This window comes from Staurois parvus, unplaced genomic scaffold (assembly GCF_062004578.1).
Source record: "Staurois parvus isolate SC_StPar_1 unplaced genomic scaffold, SC_StPar_1.0 ptg000155l, whole genome shotgun sequence".
Lineage (NCBI taxonomy): Eukaryota > Metazoa > Chordata > Amphibia > Anura > Ranidae > Staurois > Staurois parvus.
The window spans coordinates 415,082-436,401 of record NW_028317951.1 but is presented as its reverse complement, the minus strand read 5'-3'; the positions used below and the strand labels follow the sequence as shown (position 1 = coordinate 436,401).

Genomic DNA, 21,320 nt, shown 5'->3' with positions numbered 1-21,320 from the left:
CTGCTTAAAAGGAGGACTTGCCTTAATGGATTTGATATGACATGATTAAACAGATTGTGTCAATTAAACACACACATTACATTCTCTGAAACATCTACCTGCTGTGAAATGTAGTGGGGCTGGATAACTTTGCTTTGTGCATCAAAAGTTTCTGAAAAGAAGTGACTTTTATTGCCCATAGCAAATGATCTAATTCTAGCTGTCATTTTTCCAGTGCAGGTTATCAGATGAAAGCAATCTAATTGTATGCTGCGGGCAACCTTTTCTTTCAGACTGTTTTGATGTATGGTTATTCTTATCTGAGATAGGTCAGGATTTCACAGCACATAGTAACACAGAATAGCATTTATCAGTTTTGCATTCCTATACACTATCCAATCAGATTTCAGTCTGCATATGAAAACTACAGTACAGGAACGACTGCTTGAATCCATTTGGCTGCTTTTGGGCAGCACAGACAGTCCTAATATGGTTAAAGCAAAGCTCCACCCAAAAGGGGAAATTCCGCTTTAAGGACTGCTCCCCCACTCACCATTGAGGACTGGAACCTGTGGGGGGTGGGGGGAGCGGGTACCCGAATTTGATAGGCACCCGCTCCCACTTCTGGTCCGATCACCTAGGCGAAGTCCCCCAGACTTTCAGGGTCAAAATCTAAGTTGCTAGGTATCATGAAACAGAACTAGCTTGTCCTCAGGAGGAAACCTATAGGACCTAAAAGCAATTGTTATTTTTTATTTTTTTAATTTATATTAAAGTATACACATGCTAAGTAGTGAAGGATAGATTAAAGATCATCAATAGTAGATACCACATTTATATCTTGACAGGATCATTTAAAGGACAAGTTCAGTATCTGAATGGGACATACCAGTAATGTCGGAGCTCCATCACATTCAAGTATTAATGCACAGGTGCAGGGAGCCCAGCACTACATTTTTAATGGCTAGGATGTAGATATAGGTGGTTCAACTTAATTTATTTTGAGCCAGGGAGGAGGTGGGGTTTTTCTTACGATAATTTCTGAACCTGACCTTTAAATTAAACAACGTTGTGACTTCTTGTAATGTTGATTCTGGCCTCAACAATAGAATTCAGATGTCATGTCAAATACCCCCAGGAGATATGAATCCCCTGGGTGTGGGGGGGATTTCCTATTCAGTGTTGAAAGCTAGCCAGCCTCCTCTTCCACTATCCTTTTGACCAGTGAGGCCATTATGAGCCAATAAGAATGATTCAGGAGAAGGCAAACTAGTCTTTGATACTACAGGGCACTGTCAAAATTCATAAATGAAAGCGATAGAGTAGACATTTAAGTAGGCACTGTATTGTATTACTGCAGAAGAAGTAACAGGGTTATTTTTTTATCCATATACATTTTATTGTTTGAAGAGAATGGAAACATGACAGTGCATTGTGTATATATACATTTAAAGTACAAGTATGCACATGATGTGCAAGAGGTATGCATACAGTAGCATTTATGACATTTGGCTTAAAAGGTATGAGAATTATGCAAAGTATCGCAAAGAAGAAGAGACAATGCATTTAAATAAATACTGTGCTTCTCCAAACTGTTGTTTCCTGTAAACAACAGCTGCAGTTGTAAAGGATTTGCATTGCTAGTTTCAATTTAAAGCAGAACATCACTTTCTCAATCAACATTGATCATTTTAATTATTATGCTGCTAGCATTAGTAAATAGATGGATTAGTAAATAGATAGGAAAGTATATCATATTTACTTGTTTTGAATGATTTTTTAATGGTTCTTCATTTTTTCTGGCTTCTAGTCTAGCCAATGATGGCATACATTTCAAGATTCATCTGGAGGAGAGGAGGGATTTTCTCAGCTAAGCACACCATCCTGCTTGTATGCCTAACCTAAGGGCAGATGGATTCCAGGAAGTAAATGCTATATGAATCATCTGACCTTGCTCAAGATGACCATGGCTGGAAATACAAGGTGGTGTTTTTCAAACTGATTGCTTAGCGAAAAAAGCATGGAGACATGGATGGATGGATAAGTTTTCTTTGAATATTAAAAATGAATTAAAACATATTTTGCTTTGTGGTGATCAGATGCAGTGTAGTTTCACTTTAACCTAACTGTGGAAAGAAAAGAAGCACCTTGATTTGAAACAAAACACATATCTTAGAAAAATATATTCTGCCATCAACTATCATCAAAGGGGGGTCCAGGAAATGCAGTTGGAGGAAGAGAGGGGGTTATGTGGTACAGGTAAAAAGAAAAAGATTCCATGCATAAGTTCTGTTAGTTCAGGAGCATGGTATGGAAGAGGAACGGGGTATGAGAATATGGGGGTCTTCAATTGCTTGGATTGGAATGTGTCAACCCTGTCCATAGTCATGAGTTTGTAGAGATATTGGAGAAAGTCTTGGACTGTTTGCAAATATATCTATTGATTAGAAATACATTTCTTACCTATCTATACTGGATGAGGGTGCGTTTCCCCATGCACCATCTGGCCAATTGATGAATGCATTTGATTTGGTCTGGTGTTATCCAGTCATATTGTTTTGCGCAGTACATTTCACTCCAATAGGCATTAATTACAGCTGAGCATACATTTTCAATATATTTGAAGACAGGTTATATATGTTATTTATATATATATATATATATATATATATATATATATATATATATATATAGATTTGTTATTTTCCAAAGATGATGATTTACAATTAGGGCTTAGTTCAATAATACATTTCTTACCTGCCAGAAGGTATAGGTGTTCACATTTGGATAGTTTCTGATATGATGGGGTGTCATAGGTAACCTGGAAAAGGGCAGTGGCTAGTAACAAGTGACATCTAGTGGATTTGCCAAGCCCTCTTTAAGCAGCTCAAGTGTAACCTCAAGTGAGATGTGCAAAACATTGGCCCAAGCATTGAGGCTAGGTTCACACTACTGCTATCTGACTTTGATCTGACTGTCAGTATGATTATGGATGCAACTTGGTTGCTACATTGATGCTACTTTGAAATGGTTTGCATATTCTATGGTGCCAAAATCCTGCTGGAACCACCCCAGAGTAGTATAGGAACCTTTTACAAAATCCCACCATGCTGATTTGCATTGCTGTGAATGGGCACCATTAAAAATAATGTGATTTCCATTGTCATGCAATTCTGCATTACTCAAGTCTCATTTGAAATTGCATCACCTTACAGCATTACGGGATTATGTGGGTTGAGCCCAACTAGGATGGTCATAAATCCAATGGAATATTTTTGAAGTAAATAATTGTTTGAGTGGCAGATGTAGTTGTATGTGTGAGACAGGGCCTAACATAAGAAATGACTAGCTGGGATAGCATATGTAGCCTGTATTAAAAAAGGCATGTCCATCTGGATCCAAAATGTTTGAGACAGGGATAATGCCCCCATTTTCCATACTAAATATTGTTAGGTAAATTACCCCTGATGGAAGTCTGCGGTAGATTGTAGAAGGAATAGGGGGGTGATGTAGCCCGGATTATACAGAGCTTTTTTTACTTCTCTCCAAGCCAGTATAGATAGTATTGCATTGTATGTTTGGGGCAATGCTTTAACGGTGAATGTTGAACCCAAGCAGTGACCAGGGGTGTACAATGAGTCTCCAGGGGAATATTTGTGTAGTACTGGATATTGTTATTCCAATCTCTTGCAAGCTGTGTCATGCTGGCAAGGTTATATTGATGTAGATTTAGTCTTATCTGCGGTAAGGCAGAGTTAATTTGTGATTGACTATACAAGTGTTTTAACGTTGCAGTATGAAATATCTAAAAGCTCTGTTCTACTTTGTTACATCACCATGTTTCGGGAGGATTGGGATGGTCTATAAAGGCTAGTCCTCTAACAATCATAGTAAACATGGGGATACAGAATACATGTCTAGGGTATTTCTAGATACCTTTATGCCCAAGTATGTACAGTAAGTGTGCTTTTGGCCATCTAGATACTGTATTGTGTTTACCACTAACTATCATCTGTAAGGGTCTGAGATAGTTTAAAATAAAAGTATTATTTTGAAATAATTAATATAGAATCCTGAGAATTGGTCAACCCTGTTTCTGTCAGCTTTCGTGTGTGGCCAGAAATAGACTTATAGAAACTTTAAATGCACATCAACTTTTGGATGTATGGCGAATATTACACCCGAAGGAAAGATACTTCTTTTTTCCATTCTTCTATCCATGATTATTACATCAGAATTGCCTTATTCCTATTGCCACATGCATCCCTATCTATGCTCGTTGATGCAGGGATAGAACACATTGCTCTGTTGGACCATACCCTGGTGTTTGTATACTTTTAGCCGCCTCATCTGCCACCTAAAGTGACTTTCTGGCATCTGAATGAGATGCTCTTACAAAATTCATAAGTGCACTTGAACCTGACCAAAGAAATGAAAAACGTTTTTAACTTAAGACTGGTTTGCTAATTTGATAACACCTTGGCTTCCCATAAATGCTATGTAAGTGGCATCTTAATAAAACATGTACACAGGATCAAAAAGGCGACAGATCAGGAGATCAAAGCTCTTATTCTTAGGCTTCAGTATCTGGAATTGAGCTATAAAGAAACCACTTCATCCCCACAGATAGATGTAGGAATTGTCAAAGTACGGGAACGAATATGTGCCCTTTCCCTTTTTAAAACAAAATGCCTATTGATCTGCAATAGACTTTTTTTATGAGTACAGTAATAAATGTGGCAGAGTGCTTACCCAACCTCTTAGAACACGTAGAGCTCAGACTTTCATTCCAACAATCTCATTCAAAACAGGCATTAAACTGCAGAATACCACTGCCATTGCAGATGTCTACAGGTCTTCTTATCTGGACCAGTACAGTTTGAACTTACAATTACAGGGTGCCCAACTAGACTGAAAATTGGATGACATAGACATTTGCTTAACTCTGTGGTCATATCTAGCCTCATGATAGAAGAAAGGGATTCCCTTGCCAGACCTATCCTGGAGGAAAAACTACATTCTTCTATATCATCAAAGTGATTCTAAAGGAATTTTTAAAAGAACAAACATGTCATACTTTCCTGCTCCATGCAATGGTTTTGCACAGAGCAGCCCCGATTCTCTTCTTTTTGGGTTTCCACCGCTGGCGTTCCTGTCGCCTTCCCCCTGCCAAGTGTCCCCAATAGCAAGCCTGCTATGGGGGCACTTGATCAGGCTTGCTCCTGAGCCACGCTTTGTGTGTCCATTCACACACATAGCGCATTTCTCATACTGCAGCTCTCATGCACATAGCTGACTCCAGATGGGGCTCAGGTAAGTATAAGGGGAAGGGGGGGGGGACTGCACCCAAAAGGTTTTTTACTTTAAGCATTTAGACACTTCAACTCTGAGCAGTACGGCACCTGGCCCAGATGGCCACCTTAATTCTTAGAGGAATTTAATAACGTTTTAGAGGGTCATGCTTTATCACCAGACTTAGCCAGGGCTCAAATTTCAGTAATGCCAAAACCTGAAAAAGACCCCCTCCTTTGCGCCAGCTATAGGTTTATATCTTTGTTGAACTGGAACTTGAAATTGTTCTTTAACTACACTTTCATCCCCTTCATGCCCAGGTCATTTTTTCAAGTTTTCAGCACTGTCATGCTTTGGATGACAATTGCTCAGTCATGCAACACTGTACCCAAAAAAATTGTTATAATTTTTTTAGACAGATAGAGCTTTCTTTTGGTGGTAATTAATCACCACTGTGTTTTTTTATTTTTAATAAAAAATTATAAATGTTGCACTATGTATAGCAGATTCCATAAATCATACACACATATTAAATGTGAAAACAATCGTAAACATAATAAGTGATCAAATATTATAAATAAATAAACAGTGACATATATAGTCCATAAAAAAGACAATAAAGTCCATATGAATAATGGGCTCCACAATCAATTTGTGAAACTAATCTCCCATTCCATAAATGTGGTGTTGTTAATATAAATCCTTTTATCCAGTTAATCACCAATGTGTACAAACCACCACCATGTGAGTAAATGGAAGCTTACCAGATGTGAAGTCCCTTTAACTATAGAGGGTCATTACCAGCTTTCTGTAGATAAAATATCATCCAGACTTCCATGCCATGTCAGGACCCAAGATCTCTCAAATCAGGACACAGAATCCGCAGGCATCAGTAAGTCATCCCCATTGCAATATCAGAATAGTGTCATGGAAAATAAAACATGCCACTCATAGTGCAATATGTTTGATGTACCTATATTTGCAGAAATAAAATCCTACTACAGGCTTAGGAATAATAAAGCATAAAAAAAATGCTTCCAAAGATGGCAGACAGCGCGATGACATCAGAGGGAGCCTCCGCCCGATGCATTTTGTCATCAAAAGACGTCTCCCGGAAGACATGGCCATACTTAGAATTGCAACCCAAAACACATTCTGTTACTGCTGCTGATTAAGGTGATACCACAAGTGTAAGACATTTTCAGTGCCTGGACTGATTATGTACCAGACACTTCATCTTGTGTATCACACAAATAAACCAATTGTATCAAAAGCAAAGTATTGTAATGGTTGCCTCTATATGAGTGATGAGGGAATATAGCTTAATGTTGCATCACCTAAAGCAGTCTCTGTTCCTATAGACCAAGGAATGCCCCCAGGAAGTGCCATGTTCTCTGGTCAGGAAATACAGGAGGCTAAAGAAAGGAAGAACAAAAAAGTTCCTGTGGTTCCAGGAATGCAGTTGTTCACTGGGAATGGGTGGGACTGGTGTTTTGCAGGAACAGAGTCAGTTGAATGTGCAAATGAGTGCAGTGTCTGTGGCTGGTGTGGTGATCAGGGAACTGTGACTGGCTGCGCTATTAGGGCTCATTCACATGTGAGGTTGAGGGGCAGTAAAACCTTGTGGTTGATCTACCGTTTTACCACCTTTCAACTACTGCCCCCTTTACCTGCAGAGACAGTACCTGGGGGTGTACACCTGCTGTGGCTGCAATGCTTTGTTTCACAGCTGTGGAATGAATTATACCTCTTGTACTCCCGTAGATCGTGACCTATTCAAGTGGGGTTGCTTGTGCATGGTTCAAGGAATTAAATAAGGTGGTGAGGAGGCAATACAATGCCTCCTCACTTCCAGTCAAACACTGTCTGAAAAACAGTCTGAATATGGATGGCTCCTTTTGGTGGCAGAATGACTGCTATGACAGTGATCAGGGACACTGTAACTAGTGTGGCGTATATCAGGGACACTGTAGCAGGTGTGGCGGTGACCATGGACACTGTAACTGCAGTGGTGTTGATCAGGGTCACTGTAACTGGGGTGGCGGTGATCAGGGACAATATGACTGGTGTGGAGGTGATCAGGGACACTGCAACTGGTGTGGTGGTAATTAGGGGCCCCGTGAGCGAATGGTGGTAATTAGGGATGCTGATTGGTGACAGTAAGTAAAACAAAAATTATAAATTTTATTTTTATAATTGTCTTTTTTTTACATTATGATTGCTTGTACAGTGATAATCACTGTAAAAGCAATAATTTTAACTATCACGAATGGCTTTCATTCTTGAATCATTGTTTACCATTGTGATTGCTGTGATTGGTTACATGATCACAGAGATCCCAGTAGTAAGCAAGCAGGCATGAATGAAAGCCATTTGTATCAGCTGTGTTTACTTGTTATCATGTGATCACTGTGATTGGTCACAGCAACCACATAGTACCTGGGCCAATCACAGGAACCCAATACTGAGCACTCTGATCCGCTGTGTCCACCAGTGACAGCAATCACAGATAGCGCCTCTGCGCCCCAGGGTGAGTGCGCGAGGCCAGTGAGCGGGAGCATGTCTAGGGACGTATTACCAGAACTGGAGAGCACCCGCTCGGCTGTATATATACATTAGTTAGGTGGAAAGTGGTTAGCCAATAGACTTAGCCCAATTCTCCAGTGGATAATTTCCTCTGGAAACTATTTCCAATCTTTACAGCAAAAATCCTCTTTCTTTTGGAGACCTAGCCAGAATCTCCTATTGTATCACCCCAGACCCCAGATGACTCCTCTCTTAATCCAGCTGTACTGGGTGAATCCCTAGGTAGGGGATCCAGTGCCTGCCACTGCAGTGTAAAACAATCCTGGGTATGATGGCAAATCAAGTTTCCCACTAGAGTGCTCCTTTTCCCTTACTGGCCCAAGGGTGCAGGTTTACTCACTTGGTCCCTCTCCTGTGCTGCCAGTGGGTCAGTGGCTACTACCAGGCCTTATAACTGGACCACTCCATCACTGCCACACAGGCAGCCCTCATTAACGGAGCTAGTAAAGTTCCAATTTTTCAGCCTCCTAATGTCCTCTGCCTGCAGGTGAGCCCCTCTCCATCTGGGCCCCTTCTTAGACTCCTACCTCCAGCCTCACATCCTTCTCTCTCTTCCACCTGAACTCTCCTGCTGCTGAGCAGGCTCAATAACTTTTAAGGGTTGTCCTGGCCCCTTGCCAAGCCTCCTGTTGGGGATTGGCCAGGCTCCGACAAACGTGCAGATCAGCCACTCCTCAGATCCACCCACTGCTTCTAGACCTTTCTCCAAAGGGGGAAATATCAGAGGGCTGGTCTGCAGAGCCTCTCAGCTCTGACCCAATTTTGACCCCCTTCTAGCTATCACTCCCAAGCTGCTACTCAGCCCTAGCTACTTAGGAGAGTGCTACAAAACATAAACAAATAAATAGATTTTTTTTACTAATATTGATCTCCTCCTTGTATTCACTTACTCCTCCTTTACTATATCCCAATCTAATAGATGTGGGTACCTTCATGGATACATTTATATAAGTCTGTGATACTATAAGCCCTACTGTTCTACCCCTTCCCCCCCATTTTTTCATTTCTGGTAACTCATTTTCATTTGTCTTTTTACATTCTTAGTATCATGTGCTTTGTCAGGTTGGAGCCTCTTCCCTCCTCCCTCCGTCTGTCCCCTGGTTCTATTTCCCCACCTTTATTGTCCCAGCAGCCTCCCCAGGTACCATCTCAACTTAAAAAAAAATATATGAGTAGTTTAGCCAAACATTCTATTCCAACTCTGTTAACTGTTTTCTTTTTAATCTACATTATGTGGCGTACAATTATGCTATGCAACTTAACCAACTGCCCTGTATTTTCTGATGTACTATGCAGAATTATGTCAATTTGGTTCCTTTATTGAATATTATGAGATTGATGAATGCTTTTCCTTGTTTTGATTAAGGACTCAACTAAATGAAGAATGTTTTAAAAAATATTAGTAAAGGGAGGACCTTCTATATATATCATGGCCATAGGGGAGGAGTAAAGGTTGTCAGGAAAAAAAAAAAAAAAACAGACCCTAAAAAACCATATTTAGGGCCATTACAGTTTTGTCATTGTTTAAATGGTAAAGAAACTTCCGTATGAATACCAGGAAGTGGAGAAGAAGAGAATTGGTGTTTAAATTCAAGAAGACTGGATGTGATAAGAGATCATCATTGGAAGTACATCAACTGATTTTATGAAGTAGAAGTGGGTTTCTAACCAAAATTTATAAACTCAGAAAAAACCCTTTCAAGGAGGATGAAAATGTCTCCAGGTAACTATGAGGTTCATAGTATGCAATAATTGTGAAAGGCCAAATTATTGGTGAAAGGTGTTGTTTGGGTTTTATTATGGTATCTTCTCTCCTCAGCAGTAACCAAAAACCACATTAAAATCACCATTAGACCATAATTAGATGAGAGATGTGTTATTTGTTAGATCGGTGAAAATTGTCAATCTAGGCAAATAAGACCCACATATGTTAAAGATAGTGGAGGGTATTTCTTTTGATATAAAAGCCCATTGCCTGTGTGGTTGTGATTTTGTGCCGCAATGCAACCCCTGAAGTTCTTATGCACTAATATGAGAATCCATTTTGGACACAGGCTGGGATGCCCATTACCACTCACACCCAGGACTGTTGCAGGAATTTGAATCCAGCACTAATGTGGTGAGGAAGAGAACACATGTCCTTGTCATGGACTGCCCCACTTCCAGGATCTGAAAACCCTTGAGATCTCAGCATCTACAAATGTGACATTCTTCACACTAGAAATATAAAATTAACAAGGCCAGATACCAATTTTGTGAACAACAAGTTTAGGACTCCTTTTTTTTAGGATTCCATTGTGGATAGGTATAGGCCATACCAAGGCAGCAAGGAGTGGAGACAAAATAGCCCCCATGCAGTGATGGCATAGGGTTAGTCCCATCATAAAAAAACACTCAGCCGAACCATAATGTCTAGGATATATATCAAGCCACCTTTGGAAAGCTTTGTGTAACAACTAATATAACAATGTGATAAGAAATGTTCCATAGCAATAGTTGAAGTCAACTAAAAGCTATATTAGTGAGTTGTAAGGGAATCCGGCAAAACAGCTCCCCGAAGGGTCTTACAGCTACCCTGCACCATTAACAATGTTCAATGTTTATGATTCACTTCCATTTATTCCATAGGTTTATTAGGTGTGATCTGGTAAAAGAAATTCAGATGATTGGAGATGTTTTATTTTGCTTCCAATGGAGCTATGAAAAAATGTCTTTTCTGTAGGTTGGCTGTTGCAGTGTAATTATTTTTCCTTTTTCATACCAGGGTTTGGAAGATCTCATTAAAAGCTTTTGACTGCTTTGTTACTTTAGATAAATAACCAGAGAAGATGAATAACTTGTACCCATCTTGGTAAAGTGTTTTAGAACCTGGTAGGGTCTTAGGAGTTGGACTTTAGCCAAAAGATCTAGGAAGCAAGTGTGAGAAAAAGTGAAAGCTAGGTGGGCCTACTCAATGCGTTAGTTCCATTTTAATGTGACTTTGCAGCCCAAATGCCTCCAGGATGACTTTAGAGCAAAAGTGAGCCAAAGTTGAAGGTTTATATGTCCCAAGTAGGCCTACAGATTGCTTCTTTTTCACCAGTTTTCAAGGTCATCAATTTTATTTGCTAATTGGTATTGTCATTTTGTTGTGCCCTTAATGGTTTTGGAGCTTGGTTAATGAATCTTTGATACTGCTACCTCAGTTTTTCAAGGTCAGTGATTTTATAATCATGGTGGTTTACCTTGCCATGGATGTCTTGTAGGCGCACAGTAACCATATCCTGGATTGAAGCAGTGATGTCAGGTGATAGCATGAAGAACAGTTTGTCTGTTTTTACGATTGGTTAGTTGTGACTATTCTGTGTCTATATCACAGCCAGCATTCATGACCACTTGTTATGTGATGGTCATCCTAGATCACCTAGACCACCTAGACCTAGACCACCTAGTTTGCGATCCCAAAATGTGTATTTATATATATACTGTGTATGCAAAGTACTTGCATCTACCGGTGGTTAGGTTTAAAAGTACCGAAAGTAGGGCTTAAAATGTATATGAATATAAAATGTGAACATTTAGGAATAATAATTGTACCCAAGCACCTAGTGCACTTCCAGGGGTGTGAGTCTATCTAGGCACTCCTGTGCCTACAGCCATATACAGCAACTACAGTATAACTGCAGAATTTTTTCTCAGGCACTTTGCCTCTGACTGCTAGTCTCATGAGATTTGGAGTAAGATTTAATGATGTTGCTTCTGTGTTGTTTACTGTTCTCCTTGCTAGAGAGGAAGCAAAGACATACCTTTACCAAGATGGCTGCCTCTACACAGTACAGTATAAGGCATGGAAAGTCAGAATGGGAAAAAGATAAGTTGCAGAGAGCCTGTAAGCAAAACCGATAAGTAGTCCTTTTCCTCTCTCAGCTTACTTTTGACACAGCTTCTACGATTTAGCAAAATGTATTAATTGCAAAATTTGTCTAGAATCTTTTCTAGCCTCCTACTGTGCAGCATATTGTTTGCTAGGAAATGGTAGGTCCACTTTAACCCTAGATTCACATCTGTGCGGGTGGTGCCACTGCGGATCCGCACACAAATCCGTGCAGCCGCACCATCCGCACAGAGAAATGTGGACCCGGGGGCGGGTGCCATTAGTTCTAATGACATGCCGCCCGCACTGGAAAACGCAACCGTAATGGAAACCGAGGTTCCCGTGCGGGCTGCGTTTTCAAAAGAAGTGAAGGGACTTCTTCCCTGCATGTCATGGGCATGGGAGTCCATTCAGAAGAAAAAACGCGGCCTGCATGGCCACATATATGTGAATCAGGGGTAAGGGCTTAGAGACCTAATTCAGTACTTTGAAAAATACATTGTACTGTTTGGTAACTAAAAATGTTTTTTTTGTCCTCCACAATCAAAGCACAGATTTTATTTTTTACATCTATTAATCTGTCTTACTACACAAAAGCTAGCCATACATGGTGTGAATGTCAGATGACTACTACTAAATCGGCCAAAATATGAGCAGTGGATGGACGCCCTCCATGGACATCCTCCCAGAACTAGCCGACCGTGCTGTAGCTGTCTTTTGGCTATACTGCGGTTGGGAATTGGTTAAAGTGTTACTAAACCCACAATAGTAAAATCAGTCTGTATATGTAGTAAAGCATGCATGTTATACTCACTGTGGGACCTAAGGGGTTAATCCTTTGCATTGTGTAAAAACACTGTATGATCCTGTCTTCTCTGATCCTCCCCTTCTTCCACTGCCCCCCTCTTATCTCCTAATAAGACATATTGTGTGGAGTCACTCTGCACATGCTCAGTTTGGTGTGTATTGCTAGAGAGGTTTTTTTTCTTTTCTTAGGAGAGTACATGTGATCAGCACAGGGCCAATCAGCACTGTCCAGACAGAGGTCAGGGGTCCTGCATCCTCCTAGAGCACAATTATAACTCCTCCTACAAGCTTTAACATGTGCTCTGCTGGACACTGATAGAAGTCACAAGACTTCTCTAATTGCTGATGAGAAAAGGTATTTAGCAATTTATATTTACTAAAATAATTGCACGTCCGTGTTCGGTGTACTGTGGGAGACCAGATATAGTGAATGTAGGGTCCTGGGTTTAGTAACACTTTAAGCCCCCTTTGTTGCCTTTTGCTGTTATATGACTGTGTGAGGTACTAATAAAAACCTATGTTTGAACTGGATGTCTGATTCCTTTATTGCATTACTTCTTGCTTTCATGTGCCCAGTGGATGCAGTAGAGGGGCACTCCAGCTTTTCCTTCCAGCATGCTGTTTTATGTTACTTAGTAACAGGACTGCCTGAGATTAAAGCAAATATTGTCCAAATTCAAGAGACATTTGTATTGTCATTAGAATTGTGGTGTGCTTTGTTTGTTTCTTTCAGAGCTGTGAAGTGTTCCAACAAAAAATGTTACCTTTGTAGAGAAGCATTCTGTAATAAAAGCAGTGCTGCTTTCTCTCCTTGCACAGGGTGATCGGTCCTGTATCCGCCCCACCTGTAGTTTTTAGCATGACCCTCCCACAGCTCTGCTCTCTGCACAAGCTATGTACAGCACAGTGTTAACTTCACTGCTATTTTACAAGGTAATATCTGCACTTGTAAAGGCAATTGATGCATACAAAGTGAATTTATATCCTTTGTAGTTATTGAGGAATTTATTACAAACCTTTTTGAGAAGCAAAACTTTGAGATAAGAGCAGGAGCGGACTGACCATTTGGAAACTTGGGCACTGCCTGAGGGCCCAGGGTCATTAGGGGCCCCCATGAGATGCCCCTGGTACCTTTTTCATATGCTTTTTTTCAGTTTGGGCAAGGACACAGGGGCCCCATGATCCCCTATTGCCCGGGGGCCCCATGAGTTTTCAGTCCGCCCCTGGATAAGAGGCATATAGCCTAGTCCACAGCTCTAGCAGGGAAAGGACTCTTGTGTCTGTGCAGCAGAGGAAACCTTTACACAGGCACAGCTACAGGAGGGCACTCTTATTGTAATGCTGTGTACAGCCAGAGTTGAGCCCACTCAATACGAAGGCACACAGGATGTGGACAGCAAGGATTGTGGGAGCTGTGGTTCTGACAGACTGAGCTAGCTTGGTGAGTTGGAAGAAGGAAACTGCAGATCCCACATGGCACTGTGGCAAAGGGGAGAAGGCTCCCTGCTGTTTCCCTGGGCTCAGAAGAAGTGTTGAGGCTGTTTCTGAGAGGACTGAATTGACATTTGGCTGCAGGCAGACTGTTCACTGCTGCACCCGAGAGGGATATAGTCACAACAACAGGCATCTGAGGACACTGGAGAAAGCCACAGATGTTGGTGGAGTCCACTGCCTGACCAACTGGCTGCATTTCACACGGTAAATAGAGAGAGGTCAACTGATGACACAGGAGTTGGTGAGAGTCCGCTGGCCAAAGCCACATTACACTTTGATCAAAGAACGACAGCACTGTCTGCAAGTAATAATAGATTTAGTGCCTGTATCAGTTCTTAAAGAGATTAACCTTAGTGGCCCCCAACGAGTTGACCAGCAGAAGAAGGGGAATTTTCATTATAAACTGTCTTGGTTGCGTATTACTCCCTAGTTGTGTTATACCTCTTTGGCTACAAGGGTACTGCATATACAGTTGCAAGAAAAAGTATGTGAACCCCTTGGTATTACATGGAGTTTTGCATGAATTGGGCATAAAATGTGCTCTGAACGTCATCTAAGTCACAACAATAGAAGAACACAGTCTGCTGAACATAATACTACACAAACATTAGATGTGGCCATGGTTTAATTGCACATAACATGTAAACATTCACAGTGCAGGGAGGAAAAAGTATGTGAACCTTTGGACTTAATAACTGGTTGACCCTCCTTTGGCAGCAATAACCTCAACCAAACGTTTCCTGTAGTTGCAGATCAGACCTGCACAACGATCTGGAGTCATTTTGGACCATTCCTCTTCACAAAACTGTTTCAGTGCAGCAATATTCTTGGGATGTCTGGTGTGAATCGCTCTCTTAAGGTCAGGCCACAACATTTCAATCGGGTTGAGGTCAGGACTCTGACTGGGCCACTCCAGAAGGCGTACTCTGTGCTGTTGCAGCCATTGTTTTGTTGAATTACTTGTATGCTTTGGGTCATTGTCCTGTTGCATCACCCATCCTCTGCGGAGCTTCAGTTGGCAGACAGATGGTCGTACGTTTTCCTGCAAAATGTCTTGATAAACTCTGGAAATCATTTTCCCATCAATGACAACAATCCATCCAGGCCCTGAGGCAGAAAAGCAGCCCCAAACCATGATGCTCCCTCCGCCATGTTTCACAGTGGGGATGAGGTTTTGATGTTGGTGTGCTGTGCCTTTTTTTCTCCACACATAGTGTTGTGTGTTCTTCCCAAACAACTCAATCTTGGTTTCATCTGTCCACAGTATATTCTGCCAGTAGTGCTGTGGAACATCCAGGTGCTCTTTTGTAAACTTCAAACGTGCTGCAATATTCTTTTTGGACAGCAATGGCTTCCTCCGTGGTGTCGTCCCATGTACTCCATTCTTGTTTAATGGTTTCCTTATTGTAGATGTGTCAACAAAAATGTTAGCATGTGCCAGAGATTTCTGTAGGTCTTTAGCTGACACTCTGGGATTCTTCTTTATCTCATGCAGCATTCTGCGCTGTGATCTTGCAGTCATTTTTACAGGACGACCACGCCTAGGGAGAGTAGCAACAGTGCTAAACTTTCTCCATTTGTAGACAGTCTGTCTTACCGTGGACACATGAACATCAAGGCTTTTGGAGATACTTTTGTAACCCTTTCCAGCTTCATGCAAGTCAACAATTCTTGATCGTAGGTCTTCTGAGAGCTCTTTTCTGCGAGGCATGGTTCACATCAGACAGTGCTTCTTGAAACCAGTAAACCCAAAACAGGTGTGTGTTTTTTAAGGGCAGGACAGCTGTCAGCAACACATCCAATATCATCACACTGATTGGAGTCAAGGTTGGCTCACTCCTGGCTCCAATTAGCTCTGGGAGAAGTCATTAAGCTAGGGCCTCACATACTTTTTCCTCCCTGCACTGTGAATTTTTACATGTTATGTGCAATTAAACCATGGCAACATCTAATGTTTGTGTAGTATTATGTTCAGCAGGCTGTGTTCTTCTATTGTTGTGACTTAGATGACGTTCAGAGCACATTTTATGCCCAATTCATGCAAAACTCCACGTAATCCCAAGGGGTTCACATACTTTTTCTTGCAACTGTACATCTGTAATAAATATTCCCCACCCAGCCAGGTGTTCCAGAGTGTATGGTGCTATTTGCAAGTGTTGTGGGAACAGGAAAAGGGGACCCAATACATCCAGTGGCTCCTTTGGGGGTAAGCACTACAGGCGCTTTAAAGCAGAGTGTAGCAGAGGATTACCACACTTTATGGCCTTACCTTGCCATACATTAGACCAAGCAATTTAAGTCTGGGCACGTTTTCTAATGTGTAAAATAAGAACAATCACTGCACACTGTTTTGTGTGTTGACCAACACTCAGCCCTGGCTCTACTTCTACTACAACCATGACTTCACTTACCATTATAATTGTCATATTTGTAAAGAGTAACTACACTTTTGTTGAGAAGAACACATTCCCCTCTGGGTGATCTATGTACATTGCAGGGATTTTAACAAACTATTTTGCAGATTCCTAGCTTTTGTTATCTGGAGAAATACCTGTTTGTGTCCATGTGTACAGTGAATCTGTATGAAGGTGATTTGATAATTATCAATCAGCTGCTGAACCTGCAGGGCTCTAATGAGGAAAACTGTAGGGTCTGCATCCCTTTAGACATGATAACCCTTTGGGAGTATCTCACCAAAATGACATTTTTGTTGCAGGGGGTGCCAAAAATCTGAGTTATAACTGCAGACTTATGGAAAAATCAGTAAGCCAATCACACAAGCAGGAAATTACATTGCTGGGGGAGTTCTGTAAACCATCTGTGTACAGAACTACCCCAGGCTGCCATATTGCATTACATTTCACAGAAAAGGAAAGGTAATTTTTAATAGCATTCAATTACCATATGACTTGTGTAGCAATTGTATATACTATAATATTTTTTTTATTTGCTATTTTTTTCCCGATGAAAGTGGAGGTACTCTTTAAGTTGGATAATCATCCAACTGTCTGAATATTTCCATCTACCACAAACAGAATTGCTTGAATGCTGAAATGGAATGGAAGAAAATGAAAAATTGCATTATGTTAACAAGGTCACATGGCATGGGATAATCTATTTTTTTGTTCCTGAAAATGTTCTTTTTATTAGGTTTTATTCACGCAAGTATACAAAAGGTATCCAGAAAAAAACAAATATAGAGGTTAACTCTGAAAAGCAAAGCAAGCATAAAAACATCTGACTAAACATTTATTGAAAATGTAATATAAAGTGTATGTAAAGCCCAAACTCTTTTGGAAGCATTAACGCTACGGCATTGTGGTAACACATGGTCATGCACTTTACATGGTATGATCCAGTGCTCTTCATCCTGAATGTACCCTGACATACCGTGCTGATGCACGTGCATTGCAGCCGGTGACAACTTTACAAGGGTTCTAACCTTTTCTCACACTTTGCAAAAACAGCAACAAAAACATTTTGATTACCGTATATACAGTATATAGACTTCAAAGCCCAACAGCAACTATTTTTTAAATTTTGTTTTCAGTGGAGTGGGAAGGGTTAGAGCAGCTGTTGTTTTTTTTATTTATCTGTGTCAAGGCAGGAAGTGATTGAAAATCTCTCCATTGGGGTCACTTACAAAAATATATATATTTTTTTTTGTAGCGTGAAGAAAAGTTTCAATTTCTGGCAATGTTTTATTGCTGTCCCAGTGACAACCACTCCTCCCATTTCTTGTATAGGCAGCACAGGGTCAGGCAGTGAGGGACAATCCCCCCAGTGGAGTCAAAGAAAGAAACAAAAACCCAATTAAAATATTACCTCTTTCCCAATATATTCAAAATAAAAAAAAAACATGGATGGAGTTTAAACTGCAGTGTGATTGTAATTTTTATTGAAAATAATCAAAAAAGCAGGGCAAATTGATTATTCCACGTCCATCATTAAATTTTTGTTTTAAACAAGATTTTGTGACTATTGGATAGAGATTGTTTTACTTTAATCCTCTCGGAGCATATGTGGCACTTATACTTGTGAAGATGCACCAGGCTGTGCTTTTCTTTTATTTGGAGTTTGAAGGCTGAAATGTGAATATTGATATTGTTGTTCCCATGCTGATAAATAGATTACTAATGTCAGCACCATCCACCTTCCTCCGTGCATGCAGTGAGAATTAATGTACTTCTAGCTGAGCTATAACCACCAGTGAGGTTTATTTATTTTAATAGAAATTTTGTCAAGACTGGACTGCAATTCAATTTCAATAATCCTTTTATGTTACTTTTCTCCTGCGCAGTAAATGTAAGCTACCAATTCTATACTGTGGCAGTTATTTTCTGTGTAATTTTTTTTCTGCAGCTGCTTTCATTATAAAGCACAATATAAATTAATATAAGTTGTAAAAACACTATATTAGTACAACTGAAATGAAATAATAACAATATTAAAAATAACAATAATGATGTATCACAAGCCTGTATGTGGAACAATTTGCTTTATTGTATTGGGATCCTTTGCAATCTACATCTATAAGGGGTGTCCAACCTTTTGATTTTCCTGGGCCACTTTGGAAGAAAAGGAATTGTATTGGGCCGCACTTAAAATACACCAGCAATAAAGCTGGGTACACACAATCCGGATATCGGCAGGTTCAGTAGAAGCCAGCCAACGTTCAGTACATGTGTACATCTGCCTGTCCAACAGAAGCTTGTCTCACAACCAGATTCTGTTGAACTTGCATGCTGGAAAACCAGAACCTGACCAGCAGCAGATCAGGGCTAGCAGCCAATGGCTTTGAGCGTGGATCAATGTGTTCTGGTGGGGGAGGAAGCCCCCCTGTCAGAATACAATAGCACAGCGGGGAGATCATTGCACTAACATTGCTTGTGTTAGTACAGTGATCTGTCAGTTTTTTTTTTGTTCAGCCCACTGGGTTGAACAAAAAAAAAACTGAGTATGTGTACCCAGCTTAAGAATAGCTGATGAGTCGAGGGGTTGTGGGGATGAGTAGCCCTCCTCAGCATCCTTATTATGTGCCTAAAGAATCCCTGCATTTGCTGCTGCTGGTGCTATGCCAACATGGCATCCCTGACATTCCTCCATATGTTCCTGTGCCTGGCTTGTCTGTGACAGCCACCGCCTTGGCTGCTATGCCATGTACTGCATCCCAGGCCTCCCTCCAGATGTGCCCTGCCCACATGCTTAGCTCTCTTGGGCCACGGGCCATGGGTTGGACTCCCCGTTTTATGTCTTCCATATATTAGATTGTAAAAAAGACAAGCAGAGACAATTGTAAATGATAAGATCTTTGGAATGTGTCAGCATCATGTAAATGAGCACAATATATAATGCAGCTATAGAACTGCACTACAACAAAAGCAGCAAACATAAGACAATATGTTAAAGGTTTAGACCATCTAAAATGTAAGCTTTGTCACTGCAGACTGAATAAGCCACCAGGTTCTTCAAAGGTTTAGAAATGTCAAAACTGATATTTCAACCATGACCAAGTGTCACCGAATGCACGTTCCCCACATCTCTGCTCCAAGGCTGTGACCGCCCAGTATTTGTTCCCAACTTCTTTCCACCCATGAGACTCCAAAGTGCAGCTGTCAGGAATATGTAATGTACAGTGTATGTTACATACTCCTGATCACATACTCTGTATGTATGAGAGCTGTATGTTATATATTCCTGGCTGCTGTACCCTGCGTTGTATGTTACATACCATGGAGGTTGCATTCTGCACAGTACATACCCTGAACCCTGCACTTTGTGTATCAGACAAACTTGACTCCTACAGTTCATGTGTCCACTGCTCCTGACCCCTGCACTCTCTATATTATGCACTTCTGATCCCAGCACACTGTGTGTTATGCATTCTTGACCCTTGCATTCTGTGCATCATGTACTCCTGACATCTATATTCTGTGTGTAACATACTCCTAACCCTTGTATTATGTACACTATGTCTCACATTACATGCTCCTGACTTATGCAAACTGTATATTACATACTCCTGACCCCTGCATTCTGTATATTTTTTATATATTACATATTACTGACCAAAGCAAAAGATTTCTAAGTAGTTTCTGATGATTTTAATGAACTTTTTCTTTAAGGTAGACTGTGTGCAGAAAGGCATATGTAATGAAAAGGTTCAAATGTTTAACATTATTTTTATATCTGTGAGAGTCTCACTTGTGGCACAGTAAGTAAAGTATTTTTTTATAGATAAAAGCACTGTGGCATAAAGGTGCCATGTCTACAATGAAGAGACTCACGTTTTATTTAACTCATAAAGAATGGGTAGCACACATGGGAGACACCCTTAGGTTGCAGAAAATATTTTTTCAACATAGGGGATGCCCAAATAATTTTAACAAACTATGGGAGGATTGGCTTGCAGTTCTGACTTAGTACTTGGCAGGCTTTTGATTTGAGCTTGAATACTCCCCTAATGAGGTAAAGGTTGAGAATAGAACAGACCCTGCTTTAAAAGTTATCTGGTTGGTTTCATGATGCTTGCCCTCTATATTTGATACTTGTCTCTAGCTTGGTCTACGTTTTGTCTGATTATAGTGTTGAAAATGTCAACTGTCTTCTGGATATACAGTGTCTATTGAGTTATATTTGCACTTTGCATCAATATCCTTGTTATTTGTAAAGGTTTTACATGTTTGGTTTATTGGCTGTGCCTCAATAAACTCTATTTCTGATTTTTAAACCCCCAAAATATGCCACAGCGTTCATAGTGTGCCACCTCATTCCTCTACTCAGGCTTTCCGGAGGTGCTCCACGTTTTTCACAATTTTAGCAAAGCCCCTGATCATTTAACCCTTTGAGGACCATAAGATTTTGGAACGCCAAAATAATCATTTTTTTTGTTTTTAAAGTTCGTACACTTCAGTTGCTGTAACTAAGCCATTTCATGAAATAATTGGCAAAAAGCTAGATCCATTTGTTGTTTGTTGATAAGAACTAATATTTTGACTCAAACCAAAAAAAAAAAAAAGAGTTTTAAGTTCTTAATCAGATGATACACGCAATTAAAAACATGGGACAAATACGTCCCTTGGTCCTCAAAGGGTTAAAGTAAACCTGTACTGAAAGAATTATATGGGTTGCCATTGCTTACCTTTCCTTCAGAAAATACTAGTTATTTGACAGTCACACTTATCCAATGTGGCAATATCCTTGAACAAGCATTTAGACATTGCAGTCAGCAATGACATCCTCTGTATTTTTCTCATTCCAGGTTTCAATTAAAGTGAGCCTATGACCAGGCTGTGAACGTTCAAATATC

General features: G+C 40.5%; 1 protein-coding gene and 1 long non-coding RNA gene across 2 annotated transcripts in view; one reads left to right on the top strand and one right to left on the bottom strand.

Moving 5' to 3' along the window:
- Positions 1-2,074, top strand: part of LOC149463231 (uncharacterized) — a 162,196-nt gene extending 160,122 nt beyond the window's left edge. The window contains exon 2 of the long non-coding RNA XR_016312453.1: positions 1,790-2,074. This is a non-coding gene — a long non-coding RNA (uncharacterized LOC149463231). The remainder of the gene's footprint in view (positions 1-1,789) is intronic.
- KCNAB1 (potassium voltage-gated channel subfamily A regulatory beta subunit 1) overlaps positions 1-21,320 on the bottom strand; it is a 420,463-nt gene that overhangs the window by 267,384 nt on the left and 131,759 nt on the right. The window lies entirely within an intron of this gene.